Source organism: Myxine glutinosa, chromosome 5, assembly GCF_964187855.1.
Source record: "Myxine glutinosa chromosome 5, kmMyxGlut1.1, whole genome shotgun sequence".
Classification (NCBI taxonomy): Eukaryota; Metazoa; Chordata; class Myxini; order Myxiniformes; family Myxinidae; genus Myxine; species Myxine glutinosa.
The window spans coordinates 186,185,469-186,211,313 of record NC_136265.1 but is presented as its reverse complement, the minus strand read 5'-3'; the positions used below and the strand labels follow the sequence as shown (position 1 = coordinate 186,211,313).

At 44.6% G+C, this 25,845-nt stretch overlaps 1 protein-coding gene and 1 long non-coding RNA gene across 12 annotated transcripts in view; one reads left to right on the top strand and one right to left on the bottom strand.

Moving 5' to 3' along the window:
• Positions 1 to 25,845, bottom strand: part of LOC137413498 (neurexin-1-like) — a 1,626,023-nt gene that overhangs the window by 321,311 nt on the left and 1,278,867 nt on the right. The window lies entirely within an intron of this gene.
• The window catches only part of LOC137426604 (uncharacterized), an 88,325-nt gene continuing 72,807 nt past the window's right edge, over positions 10,328 to 25,845 (top strand). The window contains exon 1 of the long non-coding RNA XR_010984380.1: positions 10,328 to 10,361. This is a non-coding gene — a long non-coding RNA (uncharacterized LOC137426604). The remainder of the gene's footprint in view (positions 10,362 to 25,845) is intronic.

Below are 25,845 nucleotides of genomic sequence, written 5' to 3'. Positions count from 1 at the left end.
TGAGAAAGAGGAAAACACCTCGGATTGTCCCTCAACCCCGTAAGCAAAACAAGGTGGTGTTAGACTCCGATGCATTGGACTCACTACGACCTGATAAAAACATCGATGAATAATCGATATGAAGTATTGCTAAATGTGAATGCAGATCCTCTGCCTGATGTCGATATTGACCCTCAGCCTAATGTGGAGGAGTTGCATGCGCTAGCTCCAGATGAGGTTGGAATGCTAAATACGTTAAATCCTTGTGCGGATTATGACAAGTCGGGTCAAGACTCGACTGGGGGGGGGAAAGAGCAAAATTCGACCCCTCAGTGTTCCAACGCACCTGATGGCGATCTTTCAAATCAAATAGTCGTTGTACCGGCCAATTTAGAAAATGTACCTGTGCACAATGATTGTCCCGAGGAAGAACCTCAAATTGTGCAACAGGTTGCAGAATCGCCCCTCCCCCCACATTACCCGGGGTTCTGGTGGAACCTCTCCCTGAACCTGTTCCTACAGAAACAGGGCAGGATGACACCTGCACACCACAGAGTATTCTGGTGTTTCAAGAGCCAGGGGTCCCAGATAGTGCTTCTAACATGTCTGAGGAGGAATCCTATGACATTGAGGAATTCCCCACATACAGTGATTCCAACGTCTTACTATCGCAAATACTCAAGATTCTGAACCAGACTTTTAGAAAAAGATATATTGAAATAAAATATCATTTTCTGATCTTCATGGGTTTATTGAAATGGCAAGGTGTATTATTTGCCGACCCAGTGACCACAATTTCACGGAACCCCAATGGAGTAGGCTTAAGAAACACATTGTTAAGGCAAAAAACGAACTAAAAGGATGATACGCATATTTATAATAATAATAATAATTCATTTATTTTGTATAGCGCTTTTCAAGAAGCCCAAAGGCGCTTTGACAGAGTGGAAAACATAAAGCATAACAATACATGAAAACAACAATTGCAAAAAGACAAGAATCAATAGGGAAATATTTAAAGCAAAAGGAGGGAGGAGAAGAGATAGTCAGGGGTTAAATGCTGTGGGTTGAATGTTGAATGCAGTGTTGAACAGGTGGGTCTTTAGTGATGTTTTGAATGTGGTGAGTGAGGAGGAGTCTCTGATGGTGTGAGGTAGTGAGTTCCAGAGGGTGGGAGCAGCGATGGAGAAGGCCCTGTCCCCCCAGGATCTGAATTTGGTCCGGATGGAGGGGGTCAGGAGGTTGGTACCAGCAGAGCGGAGGTTGCGGGTGGGAGTGTGTCTGGAGAGGAGGTCAGCCAGGTAGGATGGGGCCAGGTTATGGAGGGCTTTGTATGTCAGGAGGAGGATTTTGTACTGGATTCTCTGGGGAATGGGGAGCCAGTGAAGCTTGTAAAGGACGGAGGTGATGTGGTCACGGGTCCGGGAATGGGTGAGTAGACGGGCAGCGGAGTTCTGAATGTATTGGAGTTTATTGGTGATTTTTGAGGGTGAACCATAGAGGAGGCTATTGCAGTAGTCCAGATGGGAGGTGATGAAGGCGTGGATGAGGGTTTCTGCAGCCGTGGAGGAGAGGGATGAGCGGAGACGGGCAATGTTTTTCAGGTGAAAGAAGGCTGACTTTGTGATCTGTTTAGTGTATTTGTCGAAGGAGAAGGTTTGGTCAAAGATGACGCCAAGATTCCGGATGTGAGGGGAGGTGGATACTGGGATACCGTCGATGTTGAGGGCAAAGTTATGGGTGGATTTTGTGAGCGTTTTTGGGCCAATGATGATTATTTCAGATTTATCACAGTTAAGTTTGAGGAAGTTGATTTGAAGCCAGGATTTTATTTCAGTGATGCAGTTTGTCAGGATAGAGTGGGTGTCGGTGGAGACGGACTTGGTGGAGATGAAAAGCTGGATGTCATCGGCGAAGCAGTGGAATTGGAGACCATGACGGCGGATTAAGTGACCGAGGGGAGACAGGTAAAGGATGAAGAGGAGGGGGCCAAGAACTGAACCTTGGGGGACACCTTGGGGGAGGGGAGCAGTGGGGGATTTGCAGTTATTGATGGAGATGAACTGGCGTCTGTCAGAGAGGTATGATTTAATCCAAGAGAGGGCAGTGCCGGTAACGTTAAAGGTGGATTCAAGTCGGGTGAGGAGGATGGTGTGATCGATGGTGTCAAAGGCAGCGCTGAGGTCGAGGAGGACGAGAATGTTGAGGTTGCCAGCGTCAGAGGAGAGGAGAAGGTCGTTGGTGATTTTGAGGAGAGCAGTTTCAGTACTGTGGTTGGAGCAGAATCCGGATTGGAATGTTTCATACAGGTTATTGGCAGAGAGGTGATGTTTGAGTTGAGTGGCCACAGCGCGTTCCAAAACTTTTGACAGAAAGGGTAGGTTGGAGATGGGTCTGAAGTTGTTTAGGGTGTCAGGGTTTAGACCAGGTTTTTTTAGAATGGGGGTGACAGCAGCAATTTTGAGGGAAGGTGGGACGATGCCTGTAGACAAGGAGGAGTTTATTGTTGCAATGATAAGTGGAGAGAGAGCAGGGAGGGAGGCCTTGACAAAGCTGGAGGGGATGGGGTCAAGAGTGCAGGTGGCAGTTTTCATTCCTATGAGGAGTTCAGAGAGGTCAGTAGGGGAGACCGGGGAGAATTGAGACAGGGGAAGGCAGGATAAGGGGGGGCAGGTGGTTGGAGGGGGAGCGGGTGCGGCGGTGGTCAAGCTGTTGATGGTTGTAGATGTTGTCAATTTTGCGTTGGAAGAAAGAAAGGAAGGAGATGCAGTTGTCTACTGTGAATGACTGGGTGGTGGTGTCCAGGGGGCGGAGGAGTTTGTTTATTGTCGAGAAGAGTGCTTTTGGGTTTCCGGAGCCAGAGTGGATAATTTGAGAGTAGTAGGCGGAGCGGGCGTGGGAGAGGGCATCTTTGTAGTGTTGTAGGTGGTCCTTGTAGGCTTGGGAGTGAACTGTGAGACCTGTTTTATTGCGGAGTCTTTCAAGTTGGCGAGCACAAGTTTTCATCAGGCGGAGTTCAGGGGTAAACCAGGGAGCAGAATGGGTGAAAGAAACTGTTTTGGTTTTTACAGGCGCAAGCTGGTCAAGGCAGGAGGAGAGAGTGTGGTTGTAGTAGTCAGTGAGGTCGGAAGGGGTGTGGAGGTCAATGAAGGGAGAAGTGGACATTTTTTCAGAGAGGGTGGATGAGAATGAGGTAGGTGAAAGAGCGTTTAGCTTACGGAAGTTGATAGTGCGATAATGTCTTGGTGTTGGGGTGGGGATGTTGATGGTCATAGTGATGGCTAAGTGGTCAGAGAGGGTGAGGTCAGAGCCAGAGAGATGGTGCAAAATTAATCCAGTGGAGCAGACAAGGTCCAAAATGTGACCACGGATATGCGTAGGAAAGTCGACATGTTGAGTGAGGTTAAAGCAGGTGAGTAAATCAGTGAAGTCAGTGGTTATTGTGGAGTCAGTGGAGTCCATGTGGATATTGAAATCACCAAGGAGGAGGATTGAGGGGGAGAGGGAACATAGCTGGGTCAGAAAGTAGGAGAAGTCAGACAGGAATAATGGGTGTGGTTTGGGAGGGCGGTAGACGACAGCCATGACTGACTGCGTGCGACCAGAGAGTTTAAAAGCCAGGTGTTCAAAGGATGAGGATGAGGCGATGGGGATGAGGCTGGTCCTGATGTCTTGACGGTGGATAACGGCAATTCCACCATCTCGGCCCTCTGAGCGTGGTTTATTGACGTAGGAATATCCATTGGGTGTGGTGAGGTTGAGCGTGTAGTAGTCCAGTGGTTGTTGCCAGGTTTCGGTGAGACAGAGAAAGTCCAGTTTGTTATCCAGGATGTAGTCGTTGAGGATGAAGCATTTGTTGTTGAGGGACCGGGTGTTGAACAGGGTGAGCTTGATGTTGTTTTGAACAGCGGGGATGAATTCAGGTGACTTAGCCAGGGTTCGCAGGCAGGAGGTGCGATTTTGTGCGTTGCCGTGACCAGGTGTGCTGGGACGAAGAGTGAGAGTGCGCTGAGCCGACCAGAGGACGGGGATGGAGTGACCTGATTGTACATATACAAACTTACGACCGGAGCCACGGTGAATGTACCTGGGTCGTCGGAGGAGTCCATTTGATTTGATGGCAGAGATGCATGATGGGGTGGAGCGGGTATTGAGCAGAAGGAGCCTTGCGGTGGAGTACCGCAGAGCCATGCCAGGCAGGAGCGGAGAGGCGAGCACGAGGCCAAGGTTGAGGAGGTGAAACAATGGTCCCAACCCACGGGAGCAGGCCCAAGGAAACGAAGGAGATGAAGGAGCCAGGTAGGTGAAGCCAGGAGCAGAGTCGGGACCAGGCAGAGGGCAGACAGGAGCAAAGAGACGATCACGAGGCCAAGGTTGATCACGGCAAAGCGGGAAATGCAGCAGCAATCAACCGCCGCCACTACAAATCAAGATCATGGCGGGAAAACCGCCGCCACACCGCTGCGAAGGACACAACCCACGAGAGCGTGCCCGAGGAAACAGCGAGCAGGCGAAGGAGCCGGGTAGGCGAAGCAGGGAGCAGAGCCGGGGCTATGCGGAGGGCAGACTCAATGGCCAAAAAATCTGCACGACCACCAAAAAAGCAAGCCACAGACAGTGGCCCAGTCGAAGAAGCGGCGAGCATGTGACGCCTGCGTCCTCTTCAGACCGGACCGGAAGCGGAAGCCGAATATTTCCCTTTCCTTACCTCTTTTACATCTCTATGACTATTTTTGGTAGCCTCAATATAAATGGTGGTGCGAGCCAGTCTAGGATGCTCCAAGTGGTCAACATTGTAAGGCAATGGAAACTAGATGTGGCTTTCTTACAAGAAACCCACTCTACTCCATCATCTCATGCTATATGGAATCGAATGATGAAAAAGGCCGGCTACTTTAGCGATTCAACCTCTCGTACAGCAGCAGTTGCTTTTCTAATTAATCCCCATTTTTGCCCGCTCCAACTCTCAGATCAGACTTGCAGAAGTGCATTATAATAGGCGGTGATTTTAATTGCACCCTGCAACCTGAGTGCGATCGGAATGGCGCAGAACCTCACCCCGGACCAGCCAGACTGTTATCTAAAATAAAAAGAGATTTTGGTTTTCAAGATATCTGGCGGATACAAAATCCAGGCACCCATCAATTTACCTGGTGAAAGGTTGGCAATAATCAAGTGGCCCTTGCCAGACTTGATAGATTTTATATAAATTTGCCATTTGTCCACCTCTCCCCCACCACTGAAATTTCCCTGTCTGGTTTCTCCGACCATCACCTCATTACCATGAGTTGCCGTGTAGGGTTATCTCCAAATCGCCACTCTTTTTGGAAACTAAACATTTGCATATTAGATAACCCCTCCTTTAGGAATGCCTTTGAGGGGCGTGGTCCAATCTGAGAGGCTCAAAATCCAGTTTTAAGGACCAGCGAATGTGGTGGGACAACACAAAGGTCCAAATTAGAAGTTTCTGTCAGCAGTTTTGTTTTCTAAACACACAGGTAGAACGCAGAATGAAAGTGGAGCTGGAGAAGGGGATTCTCCAGATTTAACAAAATTAAAAAACCCATCCTACCCCCCAAAATAAGCTAAGACTATGTGAGAAGAAGTCTTCTTAATAATATAATTTCTAATCAAACTCAAGGAGCGCTAACGAGACTACGCTTTCAGCACCTTTACCTCCTAGATTCTCCGACCCGGTTTTTCTTTGATTTTGAAACAAAATTTCCTCATTCCCTAATTACTACTTTGAAACGTCCTGATATTTCGATCACGACCAACCCTGTAGGGTAGCATGGGGCAAGACGCCCCCATTAAGCAAGATTGCTGATATCTGCTCCTGTTGCAGCTATAGAGAACTAAAAGTAAATGCAAACAATAAGGACACATTAGCGCTACATAATAGCACAAGCACACCAAGATAGAAAAAAACGAAAAAGAACAAGAAGTGAAACTATGTTTTTTTATTTTTGGCCTCTTTGCCCCATGCCGCAGGTAAAACGCCCACCAGGTTGGGGCAAAATGCTTACTGTGGGCGTGTTGCCCCTGAGAAGTGAGCGTTTTGCCCCTTACTTCCGAATTACATAAAAAGAAGATAATACTAACGTCTGACTAGAAAAACATAGTCTCCTACATAGAGGAAATTTCACTGTAAATACAAAATGTCATGAATTGTGACTTGGTCAAATTCAAACAGTCATGGGCACATGTCAGCTGGTTGCTTGAGGCTGCCTGAGGGTGAAGTCGTGACGGGAGAGAACGATTTCTTTTATTCATAACTTAGCGGAATATATTCAAATGATAGTCACTTTTACTAGCATAGCAGAGAGAGAGAGAGAGAGACATGCAGTACTCTAGCATTTCAAGTCAAGTCGGTATTACATTCAGTGGAATGAGGGGCACGACGCCCTGTGATTGGGGCAAAAGGCCCACCATAGGCGTCTTGCCCCAACACCCCAGTGGGCGTTTGACCCCAATCTGTTACAAATCTTATCTTTGGAAATCTGACTTAAAGCAAGGGAGGCAACTAGTTTAGTCTGGCATCAACAGATAGCTAACAGATCCCTATAACAAGAAAAAGTAGAGACGTTCTGTTTCTTCTGCTATTTAGATGATGGTACTGAACAAATGAAGTATGAAATTTACAACAAACAGGACGAAAACAAAGAAAAACATCTGAGAAACGTACCGCTTTCTCTGCCTGTGTCGCCGTCGTGGCGGGAAAGGATGTTTGCGGAAGGAAGCTCGCAAGGCATCATGGGGCTCGTTGCATCACGTGGTTTAGTATATATTGTGGGTAGGCGTTTGACCCATACTGGGCCTCTTGCCCCACCCTACCCTATAAATTAATAAAGATGCACGACTCTTCTTCTCCACACTTTACCAGGCAACAGATGTCGATGCAGAACTTGTTCCTAATTTGTTTGATGGTGTTGGTACACTAACTCCAAAGCAGAGAACGGATTTGGAGTCACCGCTCACACTTGAGGAACTTTCTGTTGCCCTTAAAAGCCTGGACAGAGGGAAGTCACCTGGCCTGGATGGTCTGCCAATGGAGTTCTTCGAGAAATTTTGGGACTTGATTGGACCTGATTTGCTTCGGGTTTTCCTGGAGAGCTTGAAGAAGGGTGAACTTCCACTGAGCTGCAGGAGAGCCGTGCTTACTTTGCTTCCTAAAAAAGGAAATTTATTGCTCATATCACAGTTCAAAGTATGGATGGACTGAAGTAAAAGATGAACAAGTGGAAGGAATGTATGGAGACAAAAGGTCTGAAGGTGAATATAGGAAAGACGAAGGTGATGGCAAGTGGTAAAGCATGTGGTGAGGTGGAAAGAACTGGGAAGTGGCCATGTGCTGTGTGCAGGAAGGGTGTCGGAGTGAACTCCATTCAATGTACAATGTGCGCTGAGGGGTTCATCAAAAATGTAGCGGTCTGAGAGGGTCATTAACCAGTGTGGCAGCTACATTCAAATGTAAGGTGTGCACAGAGGGAGCTGCAGATGGAGGAAATGTTGAGTTGGATCTTGGAGACGGCGTGAAGCTGGAAGGTGTGAAAACATTTTGCTACCTCGGAGACATGCTGAATGGAGAAGGTGGATCAGACTCGACAACGGTTGCTAGAGTGAGATGTGCATGGAAGAAGTTTCGGGAACTGAGTGGCGTGCTGATGAGGAGGGGAGTATCGTTGAAGCTGAAGGGAAAGGTGATTGCTGCATGTGTAAGAAGTGTTATGATTTATGGGAGCGAGACATGGGTCATGAATGTAGAGCAGCAACGAAGGCTGGAAAGGGTGGAAATGCGAATGGTTCGGTGGATGTGCGGAGTATCGTTGAGAGAGAGGAAGACAAATGATGAATTGCGAAAGATGATGGGAATAGAGCCTGTGATTGATGCTGTGAAGAGGAACAGGTTGAGATGGTTTGGTCATGTGTTGAGGAAGGATGAAAGTGACTGGTTGAGAAGAGTGATGGAAATGAATGTAGAAGGAAGTAGAGGATGGGGAAGACCGAGAAAGACCTGGCTAAAGATGGTGGAAGAAGAAATGCGGGCAAGGGGGTTAACAAGGAGAGATGCAGAAAATAGGGCAAAATGGAGAAGATTGTCATGGGAACCGCAAGGCTAACCCCCGCTCTAGCAGGGAAAATGGCCTTAAAATGCATGTTGTTGTGTTGTTGTATATCACAGTGGATGTCCTTATTGTGTACGGACTATAAAATTTTCTCAAAGGCTTTGGCCTTACGTCTCTCACCCCTACTAGGAGACATTATACACATGGACCAGACTTATTGTGTCCCTGGTCACAATATTCAGGATAATATCTCTGTTGTTCGAGGTGTCATTGAAATCTGTGAGATTAATTATGAAAGTTGTGGCTTGATCTTCCTCGACCAGGAGAAAGATTTTGACTGTGTTTCTCATACATATCTTTTTGAAGTGCTAAAATATTTTGGTTTTGGACCTCTCTTTCTATCCCATATACAATTATGTTCTTCAAACATATCGGCTATCTTAAAGATAAACAATGAACTTGTACCCCCCATTTTGTGTTGGGAGAGGGGTAAGGCAGGGCTGCCCTCTGTCTGGAATTTTGTACACTTTATCCCTTGAGCCCCTCTTAAATACATTTCAGAAGTCCTTGTCTGGTGTTACTTTTGGAACCCACCCCTTAAAAAGCATTGCTTATGCAGATGACATCTGTGTCTGCATCAGACATTCAGAAGATGTTGGTTTGATGATGAGTGCATTGGATCTCTTCAGCAGGGTATCATCGGCCAAGATAAATTGGACAAAAACAGAAGCGCTGTGGCTTGAACCCTCTACCTATCCCCTACCTACCCCCCTATTTCTTCTCCCTCCTCCTCTCCCTGCCAATCTTTCGTGGAGAAGAGATGGGATTAGGTTCCTCGGGGTGTTCCTTGGCCCTGGGAATTTTGTGAGGCATAACTGGGAAGGCTTGTTGGCACACATTGAAGTACTTTTACTGAAATGGAAGAACTTGCTCTGCCAACTGTCCTACCGAGGTAGGGTACTAGTCATCAACAGTCTGGTCACCACTAAGTTATGGTACAAGGTTCTTTCCCTGCAGCCGCCCAAAACTCAGGTGGAGGACATACAAAAATGCATCACCCATTTCTTCTGGTCCGGCAAGCATTGGCTGAGACCAGAGATTAAACTTAAGAACTGCAGAGGGTGGACAAGGGCTGGTCAATGTCAAGTGCCGCATCATGGCTTTCTGCCTACGAACAACATGGCGCTTTTTATTTGAACCATGTTTGGCCTGGAGACAGTTTACCAGCTGCATCTTACGTCAAGCGGGGAAGTTGGACCTTGCACAGGAGCTGTTCCTGATTGACTCGACCAAGATAGACCTATCGATGCTACCTGCCTTTCACCAAAGCCTACTGAATGTGTGGCAAGCCTTTACCTGTCTCCGTGACCCCTCGACTTATGTTCGATCCATGTTCTTCAACGAACCATTATTTCACAACTCTGTATTTGGTGAGTGTGTGAATGAAAGCACCTTCATTCAACAGTGTATAAATGCCTCAGTAACAAAAGTGTGTCATTTGAGAAACGGCACCAATGACAGGTGAGGTGAATCAGTGCTACCGCTCTGGCTTCGATGGTTGGCATTAGATCGTGTCACAAAGTTGACAGCTTTTTGAAAATGGTGCTTCGCATCTACTATGCCTCAAATGGCTGGGCAAGCAATCCTCCCGTACCCACCTCTGAATCTTCTCCACCCTTCCCCAATCTTTGTCTATCTGGTTCTCTTAATTTGGAACCGATTAGTTTTGGCCGCTCTCTATCCTTTTCTGGGAGCAATCGAAAGACCCTGTATGTGCAATGCTTAAAAATCATTTTTCCTTCGTTGTCCTCCCCTGTACCCTGTAGATGGCCTGCAGTCCTGCTGAATACCCCTCCCCTTTACTCTATTTTGGGGTGGTACTATAAACAGCCTGTGCCGAAACGTGTTGGGGATCTTCAATGGAGAATTGCTCATTGGATCCTACCCACAAATTCCCTAATTCACCGCTTCTCACAAGCGATAAGTGAGCAATGTCCATTTTGTGGACAAACTGAAACCTTGCCCCATGCGTATGTGCGCTGTGACCGGTTAACTCCATCATTTGTTTTCTTTAAAATGTTACTTGCACTGCTTTCCTTTGTTTTTTATTTTCCTGCCTTTATTTGTGGCCCTAGTGGGCGGTTCAATTCCCCAACAACAATTTTAATTCATTTCTTTCTTGCGCAAGCCAAGTTGGCAATATATAAGACCAGGAAATCAAAGATACGTAATGATTCGTATAGTACAGATGCTTTGGAAATGTTTAAACCTCTCTGTGTGTCAAGAGTTAAGCTGGAATTTTGTTGTTGTTCTGAGGTACAACTATTTGAGAAGCAGTGGTGTGTGAGAGATGCATTTTGCAAAATAGCTGAGGGTCAGTTAGTATTTACCATGTCGTTGATTTCCTGAATACTTTCTTGTTTGTTTGCTTATATTTTGTTTATTTATCATGTAAAGGCTTGTGCAACTGTTGTGATTGTTTTCTTTGAATAATCATTTATTGTTTTTTTGTACTATTGTAATAAAAGGACATAGAAGTCAAAGTCTCTCACTCTCACACACACACACACACACACACACACACACACACACACACACACACACACACACACACACACACACACACACACACACACACACAAACACACACACACACACACACACACACACACACTTAATTAATTGTACAGTATCGGTTGTTCCTAAACTTAAATAATTTAAAGGATTGTTGTAAATGATGTTAATTTTACAACATCCCATATTCAACTTTATTTAAATTTTAAACCTCAAACATAGTTCCTCCACCTAAAGCAAGAACCTTAACCCGTAAGCAACTGACTAGTTTCCCGACTGCATGGATCATCAGCTGGGCACCGTTCTTCCTCGAGGTTTCAATCCTTTCAGCCCAGGACCTCTCCAAACGGCGGATCCACATCAATAGATGGTACATCAGTAGATCCACAACCTCAGTTGCGTCCACGCAGTCAGTCAACCCATCAATGCAACATCACTTATTCCAACTTTACTTGCAATAGGATTTAATGTGTTATCTCAACACACACACACACACACACACACACACACACACACACACACACACACACACACACACACACACACACACACACACACACACACACACACACACACTATACCGTACTTTGCCAGTGACTTACAAAATTATGTCTAATATGAACAAAAAAAGTATGATGGCAGACAACAAAGTGCACGATAACCATCAAATTAAATAAATAATAAACAGTCAAGGATTGCAGCTTAGAAAGTGAAACTTGTGTGCTCAACATGGCAATGCATCTGTTAAGCCAAGATGTTGAAATCTCCAGCCAATTATATTGGCAATTATGTAGCAAACAGGCTTTGGACCCCTGACAATTGTTCATTGGATGTGAGTGAGACCGTAATGCCTGATGGCAAGGGATGAATGAATAACTTTGTGTGTCCAGGACAGCAGTGTGCGCATGGGTGGAGGTGGGTGATGAGGGGTGTGGGCTCTAAGTTGAGCCTGGGGGATTAGCAGAATGTTGTGTGCAAGATTCAAAACAACCCAGATGGCTGTTCCTGGAAAAGGGACGCAGGAGATGTGAAAATTGCAAACTTCATGCGGTCAATGGCGTTGGACGACTGAACTGATTAATTCAAACGGATCCTTCGTTAATCTATATATATAAAACACAGTTTGTGTGTGTGTGTGTAATGTTACCGATAGACTCCTAAACGGAGAGGCTCACGTGCTTGATATTTGGCATAGACATGGCCATTGAGCCTGGGAAGAACATGGCCTACCTAAAAAAAAAAATTTCATAATATTTTTTTACCATAGTTTTACCTCAGCGCATTTCAGCGAGGAATATTATACACGGAATCTGACCGGTGGCAGAGCAGCGCGCTAATTCGCTCAGAGCGATCACGTGATGTTCCATCCCCGCCGCCAGTTGGCTTATTTTTCACGGAGTATGAGCGTTCTATATATTTTCAATTCAGTGCGGCCGACTCCCTCACGTACTTGATTTGTGGCATAGACATGGCCATTGGGCCTTCACGGTGTAATTTGTGCGAGGCTTTTGTCCGAGTGAGCTTGAGTCGAGCGGGCGAATGTACGGGTTGGGAATGTACGGGTCTCCCTTCCCCCGCCCGGCAACGCCGGTACTGGAGGGCGTCACAGGATCGGTGAGTCTCCAAATCCGCTTCGTGCTGTTGCGAAGATTCAGGACGATGTCGCGATTGTTGTGCTGCTCTCCGACCATGAGAACTGCAACGTCATTGTTGACTGGCCCTCCCCTTCCCCCCTCCCCCTCCCTTTCCCCCTCCACCCTACCCCCTCCCCTTCTCCCCTCCCCCTCCCACTCCTCCTCCCCCCTCCCACTGCCCCCCCCTCCCCCTCCCCCTCCCCCCCTCCCCCTCCCCTCCCCCCCTCCCACCCCTCTCCCCCTCCCATCCCTCCGCCCTCTCCTCCCCCCTTCCCCCTCCCCCTCTTCTCCCTCACGTTTATACACGGAATGCCGGGTACTTCCCCCCCCCTCTCTCCTCCCCTCCCCCCCCCCCCCGCTCCCCTCGCCTCCTCTTCCCCCTCCCCTCCCCCGCCCGGCAATGCCGGGTACTTCTGCTAGTATATGATATAACATTTAGAAATCTTCTACAATTAACTGTGTAGCAATTTCGCTGTTTGATGGGAATACTGTTGCATGAATAGCATGACTGTTGAACTCAAACATTTGTGCTGCCCATTTGTAGTTTTCTGTCCAGTACTTCCAACTAACTTATCAGTTATCACTTATAATTTAGTATATCTTTACCAAAGGTGGATGTAAGTTATGTTTTCACCCTTGTCTGTCTGTCTGGTTGTTTGTCTATCTGTCTGTTTGCTTGTCTGGATGACGGGTCACAATTCTAAACCGATCTTTACAAAAGTTCACCAAATGGTAGGGTTGGTCATAAGGAAGAAGCCTATTGACATTGAGGTTGTCTGAGTGACTTGAATTTTGAAGAGGATTTGCATATCTGGTCACTGACTTCAACTACCAATTATTTTTGAGGTCAACATAGGTCAAAAAATAAATATAGGCCGAATTTCTAAAATTGTAAATTTTAATCCGATTTACTTGAAGGTTGAACTGGATTTGCATATCAGGCCACTTAATTCAACCACCAATTAGTTGTGAGGTCAACATAAGCCAAGGGTCAACAACTTAGGTTGAATTTCTAAAATCCTCAATTTTCAACTCAATGGCTTCAACTTTGAAGAGGATTTGCATATCAGGTCACCAAATTCAACCACCTATTATTTTTATAGGTCAACATGTGGCAAAAGGTCAGCATAGGCCAAAGGTCAACAACTTATTTCCGGGATTTAAGTATTGTGCCAAGCACGACATATTTGTTGTTTGTTTGTCTGTTTGAGAACAGGATATCTCAAAAAGCTGTGGACAGATTTGAACAAAATTTGGTGGAGAGAATAAATATGTGACAAGGACGAAATGATTAGATTTTGGTGAAGATCCGGATCCTACGATTTTCAAATGATTCTTCACTATTGAGAGATGGGGCAAAAAACGATGTATAACACGATATCTCAAAAAGATGCGGACGGATTTGGACGAAACGTGCTGGACAGGTTGGGTTTGTGACAAGGAAGAATTGGTTCAATTTTGGTGAAGATCCGTATCCGGATCAGAGAATTTTTAAAGTGTTTCTTCACCATTGAGTTATCGGGCCAAAAACGATACATAGGATGATATTTCAAAAAGTTGTGGACGACTTATGCTAAAACTTGGTAGATGAGTTGGGTAAGTGAGACGAACAAGCCAATTCGATTTTGGTTCAGGTCCAGATCCAGACCTGGCCTATCAGTGGAATGCAAAACCGAAACTGTTCAGTCTGGTGGAGGTATGCTCTCTACTGAGTGCTGTTCTAAATAAATGCTCACCTAAAATCTCAATGCTCACCTAAAATCTCAATGCTCACCTAAAATCTCAATGCTCACCTAAAATCTTAATGCTCACCTAAAATCTCAATGCTCATCTAAAATCTCAACGCTCACCTAAAATCTCAACGCTCACCTAAAATCTCAATGCTCACCTAAAATCTCAACGCTCACTTAAAATCTCAATGCTCACCTAAAATCTCAATGCTCACCTAAAATCTCGATGCTCACCTAAAATCTCAACGCTCACTTAAAATCTCAATGCTCACCTAAAATCTCAATGCTCACCTAAAATCTCGATGCTCACCTAAAACCTCGATGCTCACCTAAAATCTCGATGCTCACCTAAAATCTCGATGCTCACCTAAAATCTCAATGCTCACTTAAAATCTCAATGCTCACTTAAAATCTCAATGCTCACCTAAAATCTCAATGCTCACCTAAAATCTCAACGCTCACCTAAAATCTCAATGCTCACCTAAAATCTCAATGCTCACCTAAAATCTTAATGCTCACCTAAAATCTCAATGCTCACCTAAAATCTCAATGCTCACCTAAAATCTTAATGCTCACCTAAAATCTCAACGCTCACTTAAAATCTCAATGCTCACCTAAAATCTCAATGCTCACCTAAAATCTCGATGCTCACCTAAAACCTCGATGCTCACCTAAAATCTCGATGCTCACCTAAAATCTCGATGCTCACCTAAAATCTCAATGCTCACTTAAAATCTCAATGCTCACTTAAAATCTCAATGCTCACCTAAAATCTCAATGCTCACCTAAAATCTCAACGCTCACCTAAAATCTCAATGCTCACCTAAAATCTCAATGCTCACCTAAAATCTTAATGCTCACCTAAAATCTCAATGCTCACCTAAAATCTCAATGCTCACCTAAGATCTCAATGCTCACCTAAAATCTTAATGCTCACCTAAAATCTTAATGCTCACCTAAAATGGGGTGCTCAATATAAAAACTGCTATTGTTCTACATTGTTCTATATAAATACCAACACATATAAGCTGACCTTCTGTTCTCTTGCTTCATCTTCATCTTTTGGGCCCAAATCCAATTTTTTGGGGTATATAGTAACAATTAGTAATTTGACTTCAGTGTTCCAATAATTATGGAGGGAACTGTATATAGTACTGGTGGGACTTGCTTACAGACTGAAAGCAGAACATGGTGTACATTCTGTGTGCAGTCATAATAAATACAAGCTGTATATATTGGATGAAGTGGATTATGTTTTACAGTAATTTGTGTTTTAGAGTAAAAGAGGATTGTGTTTTACAATTTACAGCTGAAGTAATTTTTAATGTAAATACATTAAATGTTTTGAGATAAAACCATTTTTTACAATTGAATGGATATTGTTTTGTATACATAGTCGAGGTTCATGGAAGAGCGAGTGCTGGTACACTGAACAACATATCAGGACACACAGGCACAATAGGAATAGCAGAGAGAGGGGGGAAACACCAACAGCAGAGTTGAAGGCCAAGATGGAGGAAAACTTGGACAAACAATGCGTGTGGGGAGGAATGAGGTTTGGGGGCAGGAGAGGGTGCATCGGTGCACAAGATGGATACAGAAGGAAACTCCCAGGAGGTAAACTGGAAATTTGGAATGAGGAGGATTTGGGTTGGGTTAACGAGGGTAGAAAAGATCATGGTTTTGGATTGGGGACAATCTGAGAAGATCGTGACCAGCTGTCTTGAAGACCGGGAAGGAAGAATGAGATTGAAGATAATGTGGAAGTTGGTTCCACAGGCAGGAAAAAAGAGGAACGAATGAATGGAGGTGAGCAGTGATCCTGGATTTAAGTCGATCACCACAAGGGGTGTTGGTGGTGGACTGTGTGTGCTCTGGAGGAACTTGTGGAGGACAAAGCATTGAAAGAGCAGAGGATGCAAGACCAGAAAGGAAGAGGATGAAGACAGAGAGACCACTGACCTGGCCACGATGGTGAAGTAATCGGGCCATAGACTCAGATTCATCGTGCGAGATCCAAAAATATTAAAGGCCTTGGTGTCCATTGGCATTAAGGTGAGCAAGAGTGCCAGGAGAGAAGTACTCCATGAAGCTGTGGATGAAAGCCTCGTCGGTGAATAGTTCAGACGTGCCAAGGAAGGACTTTGTATGACGGAGGATGCCCAGTCGGTGGTTGGCATTGGACACCAACTTGGAAATGTGCTTTGCCCAAGAAAGATCATGGCTGATAGTGAGACCCAAGAGTTTGAATGACTGAACTTCCTCAAGAGGATTGCTCAGAAAGTAGATTGTGGGTTGAGGTGGTGTTTTTGTGGGTTGAGGTGGTGTTTTTGTGGGTTGCGGTGGTGTTATTTCTTCACAAATACTAGCACATTAACATTTAATTGTTACTTAGCTTGTTCTCAACTTATGCCAAGTACCACAACTATCAATGTTTCATTATATTGTAGCGGCTACCGCTGGGTATACACAATCGCCTTGCACCTACCGAGGACGCGGCGCGATCACCATGCCGGGCTCGTCCAGGACGCCCGGGCATGCCCGCTCTCGACTTGCCAGGCCTCGTCCGGGACGCCCGGGCATGTCCAGACACGCCCGGGCATGCCCGCTCTCGACTTGCCAGGCCTCGTCCAGGACGCCCGGGCACGCCCCCTCTCGCCTTTCCCGGGCAAACGCTCCGGGATAATGTGTATATATATTGCTGCCCGATAAACGGGCTTTTCAGAGTACCCGAGTTTATTTGACACAATAAAGAAACTCGGACGAATTCCAGCTTTTTGTCGCGTCCATTCTTCCGATTTACGTTGGAGCATAGCTCCTACAATATCATCTCTCACAGCCGTTCAGCCCGGCAGGTGGTCTAACCCTTTTGCTTTTGTGTCTGGACTTGCAACTGTTTCATTCCTTTCATTTGCCTCTTTGATCGGCATTTTCTTTCCTCTGCCCACAAGAGTGATTTACTCTCCATCAACACTGCTTGTAAAACATCCCACTTTCCACTCAAAAAATTATGGAACGAATGATGTGTAGCATTACAATGGAATTGCATTAAAACGAATTGAACTTATTCCAGTAAAACGACATTAACATCCTCGAAAGCGTGATGGGGTGATAAGTTAAAAGCAAAGAGTGGCCGAATAATTAAAGTCATAAAGATAAAAGCAAATTGCGATGGCAAGGGTGAAAAGCACAAATATCTGTGCTGACAGAAAGAAATAAAAAGAAGAAAAAGTGGAAGTTGAAGAGGAAAGATCATTTAGGATACAGGTTAAACAGAAGCAGAAACAGGAAGTCAAAGCAAACGTGGAAGAAACAAGGCCAACAAAAGATGGAGACCATAAGAAAGAAATGTTTCGTCTCCCACTGTTGTCAAAAGCAACAAATGTGTCAAGGATACAATCATGCGGAAGAATCAATAAATGTGCTCCAAAAAAGACGCAAATACACACACACACACATACACACACACACACACACACACACACACACACACACACACACACACACACACACACACACGGTTTCTTGTGTTTTATTTTGAGAAAGTTTTGGATTGACCCAAGCTTGTATCACCCTGTTTCTGTTGGAGAGGGGAGGAAGTGACGACACTGGAGAGGAAGATAGAGCAGAGTCAGGAGTGATCCAAGTGTATGGAGTGCAAAGACGTGCTTTGAGGAGGAAGAAGGGCTTCCGGGATTGGCTGAGAGGTACCTCCACGAGGAGGCCTCGTTTGGAAAGGACAAAGAGGGCCACAAGGCCTGGTTGAGGAGCTAATTGTCGCTGGTGCTTCTTGTGGCTGGTTCACTAAATCGTGCTGTTTGGATTTCTGTATCTTGGGTGCTGCTCGTTGATGGTGCTGCTCACGGCTGTTTTACATCGTCTTTCGACTGACTTTGTCATTGCGTCTCATCGCCTTGCACCTAGTTTCCAAAGCAGACTGCCTTGAGTCCTGCGTCCATCTTGCACATTGTAAACAAAGGGAAGTCCCATCTGTATTCTTATCTTGTCGTAAAAGTGTGTGCTGTGGTGCTTAGTGTGTGTTAGGTTTTGCGCATTATTTTTTATTGTACATAACATGTGTCCCCATTTCTCTGTTTGCGTCTTGATTTGCTTGGCTCGTGCAGTTTATGATAGCATCTAGTCGACTCTCTTTCCTGCACTTTTATTTTATTTTTTAACAAATAAACCCTTCAAAAGGTAAGAAAACGTGTTTGTGCCATCTGCTTCCCATGTGGATGCCATCAGTCAATTTTGGCTCATTTGAATGATCCTTGGGGAATGGTAACCGTAAGTAAAAAAAACATAATAACTGAACGCAGTGTAATGAGAGACAATTTGGCCATATCCTGAGATGAAAGTTCCCTGATCTGAGACATACCACCATGTTAATGGGCACTCAGACATGACAATATATACATGCACACGTAAAGGTGGGATGCTTTCAGACCTGGGAGGACCTTCTGAGAGTGATTTGCACCTTCTGGAACCCGAATATGGAGATAACAAACAATGACACACTGACGGAAGTTATGCATTTTAAGCATTTATGGGTATGTGTTTTTGCCTTCTGGTATCATAAGCAAAAACAAAATTCAGTATTGTTTGATGTCAAGTGACATGATGGATACCTCCAATAAGTAAATTGGTGTTGATATCGAACATGTCACTTGGCACCAAAACGTATCTGTTGCCCCGTAAGCTCGGCATTGTAAGCTGTAAGTAAAGGAAAGCAGGATCAACAATTCAATATGAAATAACAGTAAACTACATACAATGAACCTTTAAATATTGTGGAGCTTATTTATGTTCCTGGAAATGCCAGAATATTCAACACCGCAATAGTTAAAACCAATTCCCTTTGGTAAAAGGAAGTTAGGTTCCTGGGCTTTGAGAAAATATAGAGGAAGGTTGGCAGCAGCCAAAAATAAACACATCATACTTGAAATAAACATGTAAAATAAATATTTTGATGAAGGATGAAGCCTCCTGCTGCATTGAAGCAGATTAAACATTCAAAAGCAGATTAAATATGACTGTTTTGTCTAAGGGCCCCCCTCCCCCCCCCCCCACCTCTCTCTCTCTCTCGCTCTCTCTCTGTCTGTCTGTCTCTCTGTCTCTCTGTTTCTCTGTTTCTGTCTCTGTGTGTCTGGCTCTCTCTCTCTCTCTGTGATGTACCGTACACTTCACAGAGCATCTCGGTGCTGCCGAAGCAGATTTCTGAGCCAGGGTTATACTGGGTGGTTTGCCATTGCCTCCCAGCAGAGGTGAGGGCAGGAATTTGTAATTTGTTCAGGGTGCCGGCTATAGCTCGCATACTCTTCACAGACACTATGGGGTCTTTAATATCCACTAACTAATACCAACAGACGGGACTCCCAGATTGGTTGAAATTAAACATTGCTATAACTAAATAGTTACATGAAGAGGATACACACGATTGGTCAAAACCACAATATTCAAACCCACGATATTTAAGGGTTTACTGTATATAATAGGCTAATGCAGTCTGTGTGTCTCTCTTACCCTGAAACACATAAACGCTCCTTAAAGAGAAATAAAATTGCAACCGTGTCAGAAGGAAGCGGTTACATTTGGAATTTTAAATATGAAATAGGTAAAGCCAAGAAACTAACGAAACCCTTCAGAATTACCCTCTAGAAGCCTTCAGAATTACCCATTAGAATTACCCTTTAGAACCCTGTAGAAGTACACTTTAGAACCCTTTACAATTAAACATGGTGATATAGGAAAGTTCCCTCTTCATTATTGGCGGATGGAAGGAAGCGGCTTCACCGCTTTAAAATATTCAGGAAAGGTTTTTTTAATGTTGAAGGCGGCTCCAGTCACGGACTATATAGTCCTCATCGAGGCCAGGCATTAAATAAGAGAGTTGCATTGATAAAAAAGTGAAGAAAGAGAATCGTCTAAGAGTTTGTGAGGAAGTAAAAAACCTAATTTTGAAAAGTGGAAGGTCGTAAGTGTTTTTTGGAAATACATGGGAAGGTAAAACGTTCCGTAGTTTGGCAGTAGTGGTGAAGAAACAAACATCATAACGGCCACCCGTGAGTTGCCAATGGCCACACAACAATCATGAGATGTAGTGGCTTGTCGAGTATTCCGTGGTCTCGCTAATGGCGGAGGTATACAGGCAGCAAGTTATTGTGAGCAGAAACCGAAGTAATATCTGCAGAAAGGAAAGAGAGCCAAATTTTGCGGCGTAATCTGAGCAGGTAGAGTTTTTAGGTCAGATTGGGAGAGTTGATATGTCGGATTAAAATAAATCCAAATGTACGGGAAAATTATATTTCCTTTAATTTGATAAAACATTAAACCCGTGCGGTGTATAATGCAACAGACCGCCATCTTGATTGCTCCAAAATTATTTTTTTTGCTGTTAAATAATATGCCACGATATCTTTACTGTTAATAAATATGATGCTTTTGGAATTTGAGACTACTCTATATAGTATTGTCACTGTAATACTCTCCTCCAGTCTGTCCGTTCAGGGCTTCCCCCATTCAGTGTGGGCTTCTGCCGTTCAGGGCAGGGCTTCGAAATCAAATCGCCGCCATTTTGTTCACTTCATGTCCGTTCTCAGGCTTCACAGGCCTCTAGTGTACATGAACAACAGTGAATTGCCTGCGTCGGTGCTGTGTTTACATGAGTGGGTGTGCGTGTGGATATTTGGCGAGACAAGTGTTCCCTGATAAGAATAAGGTGAAAGTGGCGTGTTTGTGGGGCCTCGGGTGTTGTTTTTATGAATGTTTGAAATTTTTGAGTAGTTTGAAGCCTCAATGCTACATAAGCCGTGACAGATTTTTAACTGCGACGAGCAGCTCTATGAGAGGACCGCGTTGTTGTTCTTGTTGTTGGGGTGCCTTTTTGAATAGCGCATGCGCATACACTCGGATGTGCGTTGGTATGAGGTAAGAACATCGTGGACTAAAATCGCGATTTGTTTGAAGAAACCAGAATAAATTTAGCAACAAAGACAACATGAATGTTTTCATATCAATCTCGTTTCACAGAATTTGACACAAATTAGATGTAATTATTGAATAGCGCATGCGCATACACTCGGACGTGCGTTGGTATGAGGTAAGAACATCGCGGACTAAAATCGCGATTTGTTTGAAGAAACCAGAATAAATATAGCAACAAAGACAACATGAATGTTTTCATGTCAATCTCGTTTCACAGAACTTGACACAAATTAGGTGTAATTATTGAATAGCGCATGCGCATACACTCGGACTTCCCCTACCGACCAAGCCCGTTTCAAATTATCCCTCTGCCACCCAGAATTAACATTAATAAATAACATTAATGAATTAACATCAACATTAACAGAAATAACATTCACGTCCATACATTATATGTAATCAGTTGATGAAGCATGTTGCGCCGCAAAACAAAGGACAAGACCAGAACTGAAAGACAAAAAGACGCCAGTGCATGCGCATAATTTAATGACTGGTCGAATGTGGTAGCGCATATTGCAACGGATATCCTCAAGATTCTACACGCCGCAGCTGGTGACCACACTGTGGTCTTTTCTCTCTTGTTTACAAATAAATGGGTCTAAATTAATCTTTTCAAGCAAATGATGCATTTCATTACATGCTTGACATTAAAAGCTCTTAGAGACTGAAAACCAAAGTTACGGATCGAAATGTAGTCTAATTATATTTTTCCATATTCCTGGAGTATATTTAAAGAGTTTATTTAAGCCAAAGGTGAGCTATCTCTTTTCCAACAACTGTATTTCTTTCAACATTACTTTGAAAAACTTAATGTACGTGATAAATTGAATACGTGGACAATGAAATATAATATTTGTCATTCTTCTTTTAGATTTACTAACTGATCATTCTTGTATTGTTTAAAGTTACATGAAATGTTTGTTGCTGAAGAAATAGAAGTGAAGAAGAAGAAGAATGAGGGAATTGACCGGCAATTATGCTGTTGGTGGAAGTGGGTTTTATTTTATTTATTTACTTTTGGAGAGATTGTAAGTGACACTAAATACAACCTAATACTGAGTTTCTTCTTTATTGACGAGATTCCAAGTAATAGGCCGACAACTTCAAACTCAGTGATTGGTGTGACACTATAATAAATATGTTATTATCCATGTAAAAAAATCCCTTTCACTTTTTTGAGCGGGAGGAGGAGAAGGGAGAAGAGGAGCGAGGGGGGAAAGGGGAGATGAGAAGGGAGAGTGCAGTTGAATAGCCGTTTAGATTGTATATCTGGTCTGGCACGATTTAGGGAGTGGTTGGGGGGCGGGGGAAGACGAGGGTGGGGGTGGGGGGGTGGAGTGGGGAGAGGTGAGAGGTGAGATGAGAGCGGGGGGTTGGGAGAGGTGAGATGAGAGTTGGGAGAGGTGAGATGAGAGTGGGGGCGGGGAGGGGTGAGAGGGGAAAGAGAGAGGAGAGTGTGGGGGGGGGGGGGGGGGAGGGGTGAGATGAGAGAGTGCAGGCAGGGAGGGGTGAGAGGGGGAGGAGAGTGGGGGCGTGGGGGGTGAGACGAGTGGGGGGAGGAGAGCTGAGACAAGAGTGGGGGTGGGGAAGGGTGAGAGGGGGAGGAGAGAGAAGAGTGGGGGGGGGAGACTATTGTGGGGGGAGGGTGGGGAGAGGTGAGATGAGAGTGGGGGCGGGGAGGGGTGAGAGAGGAGAGTGTGGGAGGGGGAGACTAAAGTGGGGGGGGGGGGAGGAGGGTGAGGTGAGATGAGAGTGGGGGCGGGGAGGGGTGAGAGGAGAGTGGGGGGGGGGGGGGAGGAGAGTAGAGTGAGGGAGGGGAGGGGTGAGAGAAGAGTGGGGGGGGGGGGAGACTAGAGTGGTAGGGAGGGGGGGGGGGAGACTACAGTGAGGGAGGGGAGGGGTGAAAAGAGTGTGGGGAGGATACCATTTGAATTGCCATTTTGAATGTATCTGGTCTGGCACGATAGTGGAAGCAGAGAAGAGGGAGGGAAGAGAGGGGGAGAGTAGGGTATTTCAATCGCCATTTTGACTGGTCTAGCGTGATGTGAGCGCATAAGGAAAGAGGGGGGGGGGGGGGTTATAGCCGTTTTGAATGTATTTGGTTGGGTGTGATTTGTGGAGTGGGAGAGAGGGTGAAGAGGAGAGAGGAGAGGTGGAGAACATTTAACTATCCGTTATGAATGTTTCTGATTGCGGCGGCCTGGAGAGATGGCAAAGATGAGAGGGATGTTGGGGAGGAGTGGGGGGAAAGTTGAGGTCGTGAAGCAATATTACGTGGAATTGCACGTTTCACATTAGACACTGTGTTTCATGTGTGTGGACATGTATTCACCTATTAGGTGAAGTATATAAATTGTATACATTACATCATTTCTGGATCCGACGAATTGCCAGTACTGTACCCATTTTGGAAAACTCTATGTGCAGCATCTAACTCAAGATGCCCAAATGTCATACATTTCATTTGGGGTTCCCATGGATGCCCCACTCGTATATAATAGGCTAATTCTATCTCTCTGTCTGTCGTCCACCGAAACACGGAACAAATGTTCATTGGACGGAACAAAAAAGTAAAAGTTGCTTCAAATTAATGTAAATCTACATGAAAATTATAATATAAAAAACAAAGTTGTACTTGTACATCATCACATCATCATGTTCACACATATAAAGTGCGGGTAATGCAAACTTCAGACCCGAGACCTTCCCCGGTAGTTGGATTGGACATGGTGGGGCGGTCCCATGGCTTCCACGGTCTCTCAATGCGTCCCTCTAAAGTCTAAAGTGTTCACCCCAGCCACATTACTGGAGGAGTGGAGGATGCAGGTGCAATATCCTCAATTCATTAAAAAAAAATCTTGTATTTGACAGTACAGCCTGTTTTTTTTAAAGTAAATGATGAAGTGATGTTTTAAGCACCTTCCTCTTCATGGAAACAATAATTATGAAACCGTCATTGCAAATGTCTGCAGAAGATTAGGTAGTCACATTTTACCGAAGATTAGGCAACCCAGGATGGTAGAGTAAAGACAAGGACAAGAAGGGCACGCCCACATCCACCTGGAACCAACCATGCAAGCACAAACACACACCCGGATGGCATGGACACGCAAGATACCCATCACAAGGGGACAGATAAAGACAGAGACAGCGGTGGAGAAGAGAGAGAACAGAAGATAAAAAAATAGAGGAGAGGGGACTAGAGAGCAGAGAGAGACAGAGAGAAAGAGAGAGAGAGAGAGAGAGAGAGAGAGAGAGAGAGAGAGAGAGAGAGAGAGAGAGAGAGAGAGAGAGACTTTTGTGCCCTTTTATTATAAAAATACAAGCAATTCCACAAAGCGGTTGTAAGCAAAGCAACCAGTTTAAAGAAACATTCCGTAAGGATCATGAATTCACCAAAAGGAGCAAAGGATATTTAAAGGAAACCAGCAAGTATAAAAATTTTACAAACCAAAGGTGAAGACACAAACAAAACCACAAACAATTTCAAAGGAAATGCTCATGCAAGAGCTATGACCACATCAAGAGCAAAATTAAGCATTTAATTAAATTAAGCGAAACATTGAGAGAGGGAGAGAGAGGGAGAAAGGGAGAGAGAGAGAGAGAGAGAGAGAGAGAGAGAGAGAGAGAGAGAGAGAGAGAGAGAGAGAGAGAGAGACACAGAGAGACAGAGACAGAGGATCTCCATTCAGCTTACTGAAGGTCTGATTCAATGACCATGTGAATATACTTGGTTGGGTACAATCCCTCATCAAGGTTTTGACCATTAAAGGCCAGAATCACACAAAACAGTGGGTCCACAAGCTCCATTGTGTCAAAATGTCACACACTGAAGTTGTGCCCTGATGTTTGTTGTTGCTTGTAATTGGCTTGTATCCATGTGCACAGCTAAAGCCTGACCACCTGTAATCTGTTACAAGATTGTATAGGATATACAGTATGTTGCTAAAACTTGATCACTGACAAGAAATACTTACTGATAATGTAATTAGTAATTGATTGTAATCATGCTATGCCATCTTTCATTTCGAGATAGCTTTAAGATATGAGCTTATAACTTTTTTTAACAGAGAGTGTATTTGTTGTACTTTTCTCTACGCAGTTTTAGGGTTGATCTGCATGTTGATTTCATCAAAGTTCACCTCCAGGTAGTGCTTGGGAAAATAATTGGAGGTGTTTCAACAGCTAGTGTTGTATGAGAAGCCAGCAGGTGTTGTTCCTTCTTTGATTTGTGCTATGGAGAGCAAGACTTATTTTTCTTTTCACACTTTAATTTGGTGCAGATGGCATTCCTGCTGTTGCTCTGAAACAATGCGCTCCAGAACTTGCTCCTACTTTCTTCAAGCTTTTCAACCTCTCCTGATGTACTGGTATTTATTGAACATACAGGAAGCCTACCTATGTCTGCCCTGTCCCGAAGAAGGGTGACATTTCTGATCCCTCAAATTACTGACCAATCAACTTGACCTCGAATTTCCAAAGTCATGGAGTCTCTCATCAATAAACAACTTTTGACCCACCTCAAATCCTGCTCTCTACGCAATGATCAGGGCATACCTTAGATTGTTGATACATATTCTGACTGACTCCATCCTCTATGTCATCCAAGTTTGGTTTCCTCATGATGTATTCACGATGCAGATTGAACAAGTAAGGGGAGAGTAACCCCGTCTTACCCCTTCACACCAATTCCAAATCATTCTGTTTTTCCACGCTCTGTTCTTGCTGTAGCTTCTTGTTTAGTGCACAGGCCTCTTATCAGACATATCAGGTGCTCCGACATCCCCATTTCTCTCAGCATAATCCACATCAGTTCATGATCAACAAAACATAAGGCTTTGCTATAATCGATATATCTACATAATGCAAGTTACACGA